Source organism: Phoxinus phoxinus, assembly GCF_949152265.1.
Source record: "Phoxinus phoxinus genome assembly, contig: scaffold_120, whole genome shotgun sequence".
Taxonomy (NCBI): Eukaryota; Metazoa; Chordata; class Actinopteri; order Cypriniformes; family Leuciscidae; genus Phoxinus; species Phoxinus phoxinus.
This window is the reverse complement of record NW_027639356.1, coordinates 2208-16074: the sequence shown is the minus strand read 5'-3', so window position 1 is coordinate 16074 and position 13867 is coordinate 2208.

Genomic DNA, 13867 nt, shown 5'->3' with positions numbered 1-13867 from the left:
GATTTGCACAATCTGTTATGCTTGTGTCTCTCGTGCATAAAACATATTTCGTCCAGACAACATTTTCGTGGAGTTGTGAAATGTGGAGCTTTTAGGGTTTGGAGCTGTTATCAGTCCGACTGGCAGGAGTGTGTAGTGGTTGTGGCCGAACTATCGCATATCACGATCACGTGCAATCAAAACTTTTCATCTCGCAAGCAAAGGTTTTAGCCAGGGATGGGTAAACTGGGTCCTGGATAATTAAGTGATTAATTAAGGGATGATTGAGCATTAGTGATGAACACCTGCTGTTAACAAGCAGAATCATTAAAGGAAAGAGAAACACAAGAACAACAATTGAATTCAGACACAGTCTTCAATGAAATCAACTGAAGATAAAAAAGACATGTTGTAAATGTTATGCAGGGGCGGAGTGGCAATCGGGAGAGTCGGGACTTTTCCCGGTGGGCCGGTACTGTTTTGAGGCCGCGAGGGCCGGTCTGATAATAATTATACATTGCAAGTTAGCAACACCATCCGGCGGCCTGATGTGCGGCCGCTGCCCGCTGGTCAAACTGTGCAGCCTCTCTCTTTTTTCATCTCGCTGCACCTGGAAAAAATGAGCCCGTCGCTTCAATTATGAGCGCACTTGCCGCGCGCCTACATTTGAAATAACGAACTCGAGCGCGCAAAAGACGCAATATGTGAACGGCCCCTTGGTAGCGTACTGGTAGCTCACAAGCGACGTTTTGGAGACCCCTGGTCTAAATGATGGAAAGGCAAAAAAGAAAAGGGAAAGGTGGCGTTGAGAAGGGCAGACTCAAAAGGTAGCAATTCAATAAACAAATCAATCTAACCATATGTGACCAGTAGCGGTGGCTTTCTTAATCTAAATCTATTTTATAGATTCATAACTCCACAGTGGTGTAGTCTACGTGATACGCAGGTATACACCCACTACTAGGAAATGCCAAGTATTTCCGTATACCCACTAAAAAAAGCGTGAGGATACGTAACAACTTCGTTTTGTGACAGAACTTTCACACTTTCATTCATAAATTCACCGCGTCTGTGTTTGCAATGGACACAGATCAAATCGCGTGAATATTAAAAACTCAACGAGACTGCAGTTGTTCAACGCGTCTCTGGGAATGAGCGCTCAATGTGTGCTCTACTACACACACACACACACTGAAGCAAGCGCGTGCTTGTGTCAGCGCTTCACTGTAGCTATGAGGACATGATGTAGGCTACACATCAGGGACGTGCACAGACATTTTGAGGGGCAGGGGCTCAAGTGAAATAAAGGGCACTTCTCATAATTACGTTTTTTTCTTTCTTTTTTTAAAACAAAAAAGTATATATTAACGCAACTCTGACTTTTAAAAAAAATAATAAAAAAAGTTCATTTAATAACTGCATCAAGTAGAGGAGCGTGTTTTACTAATTTTTTATATATTTTTTTGCACAAGGCACTACATCATTTTAAATATTTTGGTGTTATCAGAATACATAACACTTTAAAATCAACACAAATATTCACTCTAAACTGAAGAGGGCTGTTGCTGCTATTTTGTTAACTTTACTGAAAAAATCACTACAAAAATGATTGACAAAATGCAAAAATACAGCAACTTAAAGTAAGCTTAGTAAATATTACAGAAATATTTAACTTTATTAACTTAATAAAATCTCTGAAGATCTTACTTGATTGTTTGAAATAAACTTACCAAAATAATTTAGTAAAATTTCAATAAAAGCCAATGTCATGTATGTATTTGTGTTTGTATGGAATACTATTTTATAAAGATTTAGAGGAAATAAAAAAAGTTAAATTACTCATTAAAAAAAAGGTTATAAATATTGTTATTTTTAATGTTTAATGTTAACTTATTTCTACTCAGTTTTATTTATTAATGTACCAGATGCAGTTACTCACATTTTTTAGAGTGTATCCTCCATCTGTTTGCATCTGGAGATTTCTTCTAAATTCACCAATTTAACGTTAGATTTCTAAATTTCAGGGGAAAGACTCTTGATGCAAGTCATTAACTGGGGACGTTCTGTATGCAAATTAGGCGTCAACTAGTTAAAATGTGCACATTTGCATCTAATTGACAGGGCAATGCAGGTAAATAGGATAAACAAAATAACTAAAGCATATCACCTGGTGGTGATATATGCTTATTTTATTACTAACTTATTTTATTACTAACTTATTTTATTACATCATGGCTTGGTTGAATTCCAATGTAGAATGCGGTCTTTTATTTCTTGATAACAGACCGCTGTGCGGAGTATAAACAGACCGTTGCCATGAAAAACAGAGCGTTGCTATGGACTCACAGGATTCTAACCGTAGAGACGGACGGAGCGTACTATTTTCTTTAGCGGAAGCAATACAATCGAGACGCAGGGGGGAGAGAGAGAGAGAGGGAGTGCTTCAGAACTCTCCTGACCTGATATTTAGATACTATTCTTCAATAAATATATTTGTTTGACAGGGAAGCTGTGCGCAAACAGGAATGTATATTATTTTCAAAAAAAAGAAAGAAAAGCACCCCAGAAAAAAGGGCACTTTCTCTCCAGGAAGCCCCCTTTGCTCAAGCCCCCTTTGATGTCTATGTGTGCACGTGCCTGCATGACACATGAACTTCATCACAGAGCTGCTATGAGAGTCACTTCATGAGAATTTCACCATTTCATTTGATAAAACTATCGCCATTCATTCGTATCATACACACACAGAAACTGTAATGTTTTTACGACAACCTGTCAAAATAAAAGTTCGGTATAAACTCAAAGAAATTATGAAAGAAATTGCACAGTAAAATGTACTGTAAAATAATAATAATGATGAAATCTACTGATGAAGGGCCTGCGCCTGGACACACACACACACACACACACACACACACACACACACACACACACACACACACACACACACACACACACACACTCCATCTGATGAAGGACCTGTGCCTGGACACACACACACACACACACACACACACTCCATCTGATGAAGGACCTGCACCTGGACACACACACACACCATCTGATGAAGGACCTGCGCCTGGACACACACACACACACACACACACACACACACACATCATCTTATGAAGGACCTGCGCCTGGACACACACACACACAAACACACACACACACACACACACACACACACACACACACACACACACACACACACACACACACACAGGAAGTGTAGTCTGCCTCGGCCCAGATTCCACTCCAAAGTATATTTTAGAATCTCATCCCCAAAACGGCTTGACTATCATAGAGATGAAGGAAGTCAAGTTATATTGTTTCTTCACCATTGATCATATCCTGAGACAATGGCAGTCAATAGTAGAATGGGAATGGGTGTACGACACAGAGAACCTTCTCGGACAATGGGGTGTACCAACTTCATTAACACACAGACCACAACTGTCACAACAAGAGCAACTCCATTTGCATTGAGGATGGTAAACAGTAACAGGATAAAAAGGTTTGAGATTTGGATGTTCTGGGATCTTTTTTTTTTCTTCTTTTTTTTTAACACCCAAAATGTTCTGGGTTCATTCTGTGACGCCGGTGAACCCAATGTGCTTCGTCAAGTCAAGTCAAGTCATCTATATAGCGCTTTTAACAATGTAGATTGTTTCAAAGCGGCTTTACAGTAGTAAATAATTTAAGTTAACAGAGATTGTTTGGGCTTTATAGCGGTTCTTGAATAAAGATATTTTTCCAGCTAAAGTTAGTTTTGATTCATTCATTGAAGTTTACATGAGATAATGATCTGAGATGTCATCGCTCTGCTGCAGAGCAAATGTTTTCTGGCCCAGCTCCGGGCCACACACACTTTTCCCTCGGCCCAAGTACCGCAAAGAATGACGGCCCTGAAGGGCCACACATGGGCCACAACCGGCCCGAATCTCAGCCAGTTAATCACCCTTAACTGGCCCTGAACTGGGCCAAAACATGTTTTATTATTGGTACCAATACTCAGCCATAAGTTAACCATATCAACACCACCCTTTAACCAGAAACCCCAAAACTGAGCCATAACCCAGCCTAATCTTACCCAAACATGTGAAAAAATAAGTCACAGAAAAATATATATTCTATTCAATTAAAATTTTTATTTAACAATAATACACAAGCCAAAAAATAATAATTACACCTAGAATTGTGTAACAGTGTAACATTTTATTTTGTACATTCGAAGTGTAAGTAACATCTTATTCTCTCTAACATCTGGAAATCTGCTATTGTTACACCAGTTTTTAAGTCTGGTGTATCTACCTTCTTGAATAATTACCGACCAATAAGCATTCTTCCGGCCATTTCTAAAATTGCAGAAAAATGGGGGACTGTCCAGCAGACTGTCCAGTACTTAAATAGTAGCTCCCCCTCTTTTCATGCCATGCAGTTTGGGTTTAGATCCAAACACTCCACTGAAATGGCTACGTGCCTTTTTATTGAGAAAATAAAATCTTCTATTGACAAGGGGGGAGTAGTAGGGGCGGTTTTCTTGGATCTCAAGAAAGCCTTTGATACAGTGAACCACTCAGTTCTACTTAACAAGCTTTCACATTTTAAATTCTCTCGTGACACTGTTAGCTGGTTTGAATCCTATCTGCATGATCGTACACAATCTGTACTAATTAACAACTGCAATTCTGAGTCTCTTAGGCTAACCACCGGGGTTCCTCAGGGCTCAATATTACGACCCCTTTTATTTAGCCTTTATGTCAATGACTTGCCTAATGTTTGCTCTGAAGTAGAATGTTTAATGTATGCGGATGACACCGTTCTATTTGTTCATGGTCGCTCTAAAGACATTGTTGCAGATAAACTCACTAAAGCAATGACTCGTGTTACATCCTGGCTGCAGGAGAACTGCCTGCAGCTAAATATTTCGAAAACTGTAGGTATGTTCTTCAGTAAAACCAATAGAGCTTCATTTAATCCTGACATAATAGTTGCTGGAGAAAAATTAAGAATTGTAAATCAATACAAATATCTTGGCTTAGTAATAGATTCACACCTCTCCTTTAAAGCCCATATTGAAAAATTATGTAAAATAATCAAGTATAATCTTGCAAATTTCCGCTCAATTCGAAATGACATGTCAACCGAAGCTTCATTAATTTTTTTACATTCCATGATTTTCAGCCACCTCAACTACTGCTTAACAAGTTGGTCTCAAGCAAGTCAGAGCGCAAAAAGACCTTTGGAAATATTATACAAACAAGCCATTAAAATCATGGACAAAAAACCAAGGCACTATCATCACTGTGCAATTTTAAAAAAAATATAGCCTTTTAAACTGGGACAGTATTCATAAGTTTTTAGATTTGAGTCTTATATACAAAGTGACACATGATTTGGCCCCAGCTCCTCTGGCTGAGTTCATCAGCCAAAGAAACGGCTCTAAGCGCGTCACTCGAGGCTCTGCCAGAGGGGACTGTGTCATCCTTCTGCGCAGGAGCGCTTTCAGTCGCTCGGCCTGGTCAGTGAGGGGTACTGCTGAATGGAATTCTTTACCTGAAGAGGTTAGGCAGCTCAACTCCTACAAGGCCTTTACAAGAAAATTTGGCTCATTAACAATTATGTCTGCCAACATTAAAACCCGAGCCTATTAAGCTGTATTATATATTGGATATACTATTCAGTACTATAGCCTTTTTTGAAAATGTGTTTTTTGTGTGTCTTATTATTGTAACAGGTACAATGTACCTTAAGTTATCTTACAGTGTCATTTGAGAGTGAACTTTCACTTACCTGAACAGCGGTTGTCTGAGACGTCGTCTTTAACCTTCAGCGGGAGAAATTTCAACCGACGCATCACGTGAACCTCATTCACCAACCAGAAAAGCTGCTGTTACCGTGGAGATCGCGCCAAAATAAACAATAGTTGACTGCAGTTGTAACTGTTTAAAGTTTACAGTTTAAAGTTCATTTTTTAAATAAACTGTTAATTTAGAAAAAAATATAGATATTAAGTTTTAAACATGATTTTGTTGTGCTTAAAATAAAAAAGTATGGAAAACGTAGACTTGTATGTGAATACGTTTTTTTAATTTTTTATTACAAATTTATAAAAACAAATTAAAATAAATAATAATAATTACAAAAAACTAAATTATCATGTTAGGAAAATGTATATTTTTTTAACGATTATTGAATTTTGTGAACATTGCTGAAAACTAAATATTATTTTTATTCATTATTAATTATTTTTTAAACAATTGGAAATATATTTTTTCACTGACTCATTTATAAGTCAATTAATATTAGTATTATTAATTATTAAAATCTTTACATCTTTTTCAGAACGGGGAGGGGAGAATAATCTTGCCTTGAAAATATAGTAGCAGGCTTATTGTCCAGTACACAAAGTAGGTTATGGCCCATAATCGCTACACTGATCTGGGCCACACACCTCCCATGCACAATCGGCCCAAATGTTGTCTGCCGTCATGCATGCAGTGCCATCATTGCCACACATGGCCCACAGTTGGCTGACATGATGCATGCCAGTGCCGGCAACAAGCCAGCAGTGCCATGATGAGGCCACATTTGGGCCAAGTCTGTTTGCTATGTGGGAGAAGTTCAACGGCATCAACATTGATTCCATGTGAGAGTATTAGATCTTGGTGTCAGGTCGAGTGGCAGCTGCCCCTATCGGTGTCAGGTCGAGCGGCAGCTGCCCCTATCGGTGTCATGTCGAGCGGCCGCTGCCCCTATCGGTGTCAGGTCGAGCGGCAGCTGCCCCTATCGGTGTCAGGTCGAGCGGCCGCTGCCCCTATCGGTGTCAGGTCGAGCGGCAGCTGCCCCTATCGGTGTCAGGTCGAGCGGCCGCTGCCCCTATCGGTGTCAGGTCGAGCGGCAGCTGCCCCTATAGGTGTCAGGTCGAGCGGCAGCTGCCCCTATCGGTGTCAGGTCGAGCGGCAGCTGCCCCTATCGGTGTCAGGTCGAGCGGCCGCTGCCCCTATCGGTGTCAGGTCGAGCGGCAGCTGCCCCCCGACATGTCACTCAACTTTTCACTGCTAGGGGCAGCTCCCGCTCAACTTGACCGTCACCATTCGAGCGGCCGCTGCCCCTATCAGTGTCAGGTCGAGCGCCAGCTGCCCCTATCGGTGTCAGGTCGAGCGGCAGCTGCCCCTATCGGTGTCAGGTCGAGCGGCCGCTGCCCCTATCGGTGTCAGGTCGAGCGGCAGCTGCCCCTATCGGTGTCATGTCGAGCGGCAGCTGCCCCTATCGGTGTCAGGTCGAGCGGCCGCTGCCCCTATCGGTGTCAGGTCGAGCGGCAGCTGCCCCCCGACATGTCACTCAACTTTTCACTGCTAGGGGCAGCTCCCGCTCAACTTGACCGTCACCATTCGAGCGGCCGCTGCCCCTATCAGTGTCAGGTCGAGCGCCAGCTGCCCCTATCGGTGTCAGGTCGAGCGGCAGCTGCTCCTATCGGTGTCAGGTCGAGCGCCAGCTGCCCCTATCGGTGTCAGGTCGAGCGGCAGCTGCTCCTATCGGTGTCAGGTCGAGCGGCAGCTGCTCCTATCGGTGTCAGGTCGAGCGGCAGCTGCCCCTATCGGTGTCAGGTCGAGCGACCGCTGCCCTATCGGTGTCAGGTCGAGCGGCAGCTGCCCCTATCGGTGTCAGGTCGAGCGGCCGCTTCCCCTATCGGGGTCAGGTCGAGCGGCCGCTGCCCCTATCGGTGTCAGGTCGAGCGGCAGCTGCCCCTATCGGTGTCAGGTCGAGCGGCCGCTGCCCCTATCGGTGTCAGGTCGAGCGGCAGCTGCCCCTATCGGTGTCAGGTTGAGCGGCCGTTGCCCCTATCGGTGTCAGGTCGAGCTGCCCCCCGACATGTCACTCAACTTGTCACTGCTAGGGCTAGCTGTCGCTCAAACCCGTCACTGCTAGGGGCAATTGCCGCTCAAATTGACCATCACCGGTCCAGCGGCAGCTGCCCCTAGCAGTGACAAGTCGGCTTGGTTCGACGGGTTAAGCGACAGCTGCCACTACCAGTGAAAAATTAAGTGACAGGTCGGTGGGCAGCAGCTGCCCCTAGCAGTGACGGGTTGAGTTTCCCCTAATGGTGAAAAGTTGAGTGACAGGTTGGGGGGCAGCTTCTGCTTGACCGGTGACGGTCAAGTTGAGCGGCAGTTGCCCCTAGCAGTAACAGGGCGCTCTTGTAAAAGAGATTCTTAATCTCAATGTGCTTTTTTCCTGGTAAAATAAATGTTAAAATAATTATAAATCATGCAAGGACCCATCTTCCCTGGGACGAGCTGATCTGGCAAGCAGATTTATCCGAGTTATCAGACAAGTGGAGAAAATGAATATAAAATTACTAAACGTAGTGAACGGTTTTATGTCAGAAAGCCCATTTGAATGCCCTAATTGTGAAATATTACATTTGTAGGAGAGGTTTGGATCGCTTGACGCATGATTCAACCCGGCCTTGCAACTAAGGTGCAGTTATTAATATCTGTATATGTGCTGATGGTTTTCTCTGAAAGAAGCAGGATGTGGTTTTTACAGCTGCAAGTGAAGGAACGGAAAACACACAAAAGACAGAGATGAACAAACTTCAATATGAAATGTACTTTAGCTATGGTTAAATAAATGTTCAGTGATATCTTCCAAAGATTTTTAAAATTTTGGCACAATTTTTCTCTATGTATATAGTGTTGATATGGCAACTGGTAAATACACTAAGTTTCGTCATACTGGCATGTGTGGAAAGTTTTAAACCATGTGTGTTTCAAGTGAAACTCCCACACGGCACAAGAGAAATCCTGATCAAACAATCATCAGTTTATAAAGTGGAGAAATCAGCACTTCAATATTCCAGTTTACACGGAGAGATCATGTTCATATACACTTTAAAACTAAAAAATACAAAATACAACACACACACACACAACACATGAAAGAGAATTAAAATATAATACAAATATAAACCAGTGCCGCCCCAGGATCCAGGAAAATGAATCAGTCGAGCCGTATATTCCTCAGAGAAAAGCTCTTCTTCACGTTATTATACGGCATTTAATTAATAATTCCTCTGTGCCACCACAGCTCTTTAAAACACTCCTGGAACATGTGCTACACACTCCACCATTATCTACCATCTATCTAGCTATGTATATTAATAATTCGTTACATTTATATATTAGGCTCTTTATCGACTAATACAAAGCATTTGAGTGTTTAGATTATGGTTATTCATCTGGTTATTCAGTAAATGTGAAATTATAACAATATAAAAATGTATAAAAAAATTGTATTCCCTATATTTCCCTATTCTAGATCAAGAATCATTTGAACATGCTATTCTGAGAGGAGTTATTAATGTGTCACTTTATGACCTATATAGTGCTCACTTTTTTTGGACACTTCGCTTTGTTTCTTTCACCATATACTGTATTAATCAGTACTGTGATTTCCCCTTTAAACTCTGTTTAGTGTGTTACAGGCCAACGTGAATATCAACTTTCAGTGAGTTTTGCAAGACAGGCTGCTTCATTTCCTTACACTTCTGCATTTGCATTCGTTCATGTTGTTGCGCTCTGCTCATTGGCTTCCTTGCGTAACTGCGATTGAATGAAAAGCACGCATTCACGAGTGACTCAAGATAAGATTTTCAGCGAACAACTTTAATTCTTCACTCAACTTCACACAGGGTTATTGTAATCTTCTAGAGAAAGAGCTCATCTGGACACACTTTAATGGAGAAGGAAAGTGTAAAGATGAGGAAAATGAAGCTGGAGTTTGTGAGGGTGAAACACAGATGGAAGAGAAGTGTGTGTGTGTGTGTGTGTGTGTGTGTGTGTGTGTGTGTTCAGGAAATGTTCAAGAACTGCAGAAGATTGAAGGAAACAGTGGAAATGTAACGTGGATCGAAAGAATGACAGCAGAGACTCTTGTTGTTTTAAGTTTTCTTGTTGTAAAACTCGCTAAAGGCCTTTTTCAGAGACTGACTGGAAAGTCCCTAAACAGAGAAGGTCCCCTAAAGCCGGGCAACAGTGTGTCATTTCAGCAAGCTTACACACACACACACACACACACACACACACACACTGAACGAGTACAAACAGGGAAGGTCTGCATTTGGGGGGTATCATATTAAAACGTTTTAGTTATTCCAGATAATGTATCGTTTTTAATAATGTAATCTCACTCATTATTGTGAGTGCGTGGTTTCGGACGCAGCCATTTTGTTACTTTCCGTCTGTCAGATTGTTCCTCTTTCTGTCTGCACAAAGATTTTGATCACAAAAAGCAGCTTTTTTAAGACCCCGCAGTTAGAATTACTTAAAACTATAAAGCAAGGTTTTAAAACAAAGGTTTTTAGTAGAAATGTATATCAATTATACAGTTTTAATGTTTGATGTTTTGATTGTCAACAGATGTTTGGCTTTTAGTAAAGTTTGGATCAATCAGCTGGAAACAAAACACTGTATATGTCTCAAATAAAAGTCCAGGACCTTCGGCTTGTGTCTCTGGTGTCTGTCTTTATACGCTTTTACTCTCTCAGCGCCCAATCACAAGCCTGGCTCATCCAACCCGATCTCACGGCAATTCGTACATAGTTTTACACCATGCTGTTAAATGTATTCATTTACTCGCCTTCATGTTGTTTAAGTCATAGGCTAATGAATGCGACAAACTCAAATATTGTACAAGATAAAGACATGAGGAGAACTGGTTTATTATTTACTGGTGTTGCTGTCAGTCACTGATGATTTCTGTGTATCAAAACTTTTTTTGTGTGTGTGATTTTTATAACTCTATTACTGTCAAAATAACATTGACGGTACAACTTTCCGACACCATTTGTGTTTGTTCAGTCTGGTTTGTGCAGATAAAGGTGGTTTATTGTGTCTTGTTTCTCAGACAAATTAAACTATTGTTTTCATTAAAGGACAAGTTCGGTATTTTACACTTAAAGCCCTGTTTTCAGATCGTTTCTGATGAAGTAGAACGGTTAAGATTGACATTTGGACACATGCTGCTGGCCCGAGAATTTTCGGTTTCTGTGGTAGCACCCCCCACCTCCACAATGGCTGCATAGGTGCACTGGGACAATCCTTCCTAAAACGCATTAAACTTTCGTTTACAAAGACGTGAAACTCACCGAGTGGTCAGAGGTGTTCACTGATATGTTAAAACTTATTTTAAAAAGGAATATCACACAAGTTTTCATACATGTTTTAATTTAAACAGTAAACTTGCCAAAACAATAACACAATTTTCTTTCAAAAGCACCATTTCTAAAAGTAAATTTGTATTTGTGCCTGTAATGTTTTATTTTTATAAATAAAACCATATTCATATAACATCTAAGGCTAAATGTAGAAAATCAGTCCAGTCTCCTCAACTTAGTCTCATAATGCTCTCAATTACATGTCGTTGCATACTGTATGCATTAGTGAGTGTGGTGGTGCTTATGGGGTGATGAGACGGGTTCGGGGGTTCGGGGGGTGGGGGGGTCACAGTATACTCACTACAAAAAACTAGACTACACCACTGCAACTCCCCCTGTAGGGCCGGTGGTCTACGAAATTTCCCGGTAGATTTTTTGGTCCCACTCCGCCCCTGATGTTATGTATCATGTTGTAAATGTTATGTATGTATTATATGCATGAAAGTGTTAGCTATCATGAAATCAGTAACACTTTACAATAAGGTTTCATTAGTTGAATTTGTTAACATGAACTAATAATGAACTGCACTTCTACAGCATTTATTAATCTTTGTTAATATTAATTTCAGCATTTACTAAAACAAATATTAAAATCAAAAGTTGATGACATGAAATATTGCATAAATCAGAAGAGCCTATTACAGGGTTCCCACGGGTCCTTGAAATCCTTGAAAGTTTGTGAATCGGAAAAAAAGATTTCAAGGCCCTGGAAAGTTTTTGAAAACGATCATAATAGATACAAGTCCTTGAAAGTGCTTGAATTTATTTTGTGCAAGAAGTTTTCTGTAAAAAAATCCATATTATTTCCTCCGGTCCGCTAATGTGTTACTTCGGCAACACTTTGTGGCCTATACGTACTAGTTTGCTTGATTTACGTTAGTTAAGGCTGATTTATACTTCTGCGTCGGGTGTACACCGCAGTGTACGTCGTAGGCTACGCACGTAGGCGGCGCCGTTGTGAGCATTTATACTTCTGTGTTTATGTCTGAGTTGCTCTGCAGTTACATCGCCGAAACGCTAGTTGGTGTTTAATGTTCCACTGTGTATAGATTCCTCTTGGCTGTTTTGATTTGGCTACTACAAGCAATGGAGACTGAAAGAGAGCGGATCATGTTGGAGCTGGAGCTTATCGAGTTGGAAAAACAGTCAATTTTAGAGAAATTTCTGAATTTACAGAACTTCTGAATTCAAAAATGGCGGGTAGAAGAAAACGCGTAGGAGGAAACGCAATGCTACCAAGCCAACTAATCACAGATCGTGCGGTCCGCGTCGTCGCGACGTGTAGATACATTTTTGAGGAGGTGCGCGTCAGGGTACGGCGAAGGGTACGGCGTATGGTACACGTCTATGCGTATGCTACGCCGTACCTACTGCGCGCACCCGACGCAGAAGTATATATTGGTTACGCGCATTTACGCGCTTCGTTAAAAGAGAAGTTCACTTGAAAATGAAAGTTAGCCCATGATTTACTTCTCCTCAAGCCACCCTACCCTTTATATAGGGAGCCATACAGTTGGTTACAGGACATTACAAGTTTTTATTTTTTTAACGCCTCCAAATGGCACTTTTCTCACTTTCCACTTTTAATGTGAAATGTGAAAATAAAAATAAAAATATTTTTTATATATATTAGTTCAAATGGAAAAAAATAGCTCATAAAAATTGTATAAATATTGCGTAGTATCATAAAATCCCTTCAAAATTCTAAATAATCAAAAAATATTATTTAACAAAAATATATTACATTGGTTTTCCTGGGGGGAAAAAAGAAGTTGCATGTCAAGGCTTCAGTCACTTTTGACCGCGACAGAGCCAAGTGTGACCCCTAAATGAAGATGACCAGAGGGTTAGGTCCTTGAATTTTAGGCTATTGGACCTGGAAAGTCCTTGAAAGGTCTTTGAATTTGAGGTTAACCAAGGTGTACAAAAGGCCCGGATGCCCTTAAATGTCCCGTATTATCCTGGCCAATCACAGCGCACATTGTTACCATGGCATCACCTGCATTAAAGCAGAACCGCGTTGGGATACAGAAAAGGAATGCAGCGCATGACAGAGAGCAAAGTTTGGGCAGCTCCATTAGTTCATCCATAGTTGTTCGAGTATTATTCAGTTGGAGTATATATTGAGTTGCTGTGTGCGTACATGTCAAGTAAGTTGATATTTCCTGATGATATCAAGAGACTCGTAGTTTGTTTATCAGCCTAGACAGTAACCGATTAGCATCATTCTGACTGGATTACTCTTTCTAGTCAGTGTATTTTGGACTGTTTTTTTCTGTTATTATTACTGTTATTTTGAAGTTAGAAGTTTATGTATTGGACATTATTATTAACGGATGCACGCGCTAATTTAGAGACTATTGTCACACGGTGATCAGCTGTTTATCGCGTGCGTAATGGCATGCCCAGTTGAGCGGCATTTATGTGCGACTAGCGCCTTCTTGTGGCGATGTCCAGAATAATTATTCAACATTGTCCAATATTGCTTTATTGATGTGATTGTTGTATAAGCCTAAATACTGATAATTGTTGAAATGTTATGTTGTAGAATATATATATACATATATATTAATGTTTATTTCTCTTGTATAATTTGTTATAGAACCATGCATGCAACTCAACCAGCCCTTCAGTAAATTAAGTGAAACTTATACCCTGCTTGGT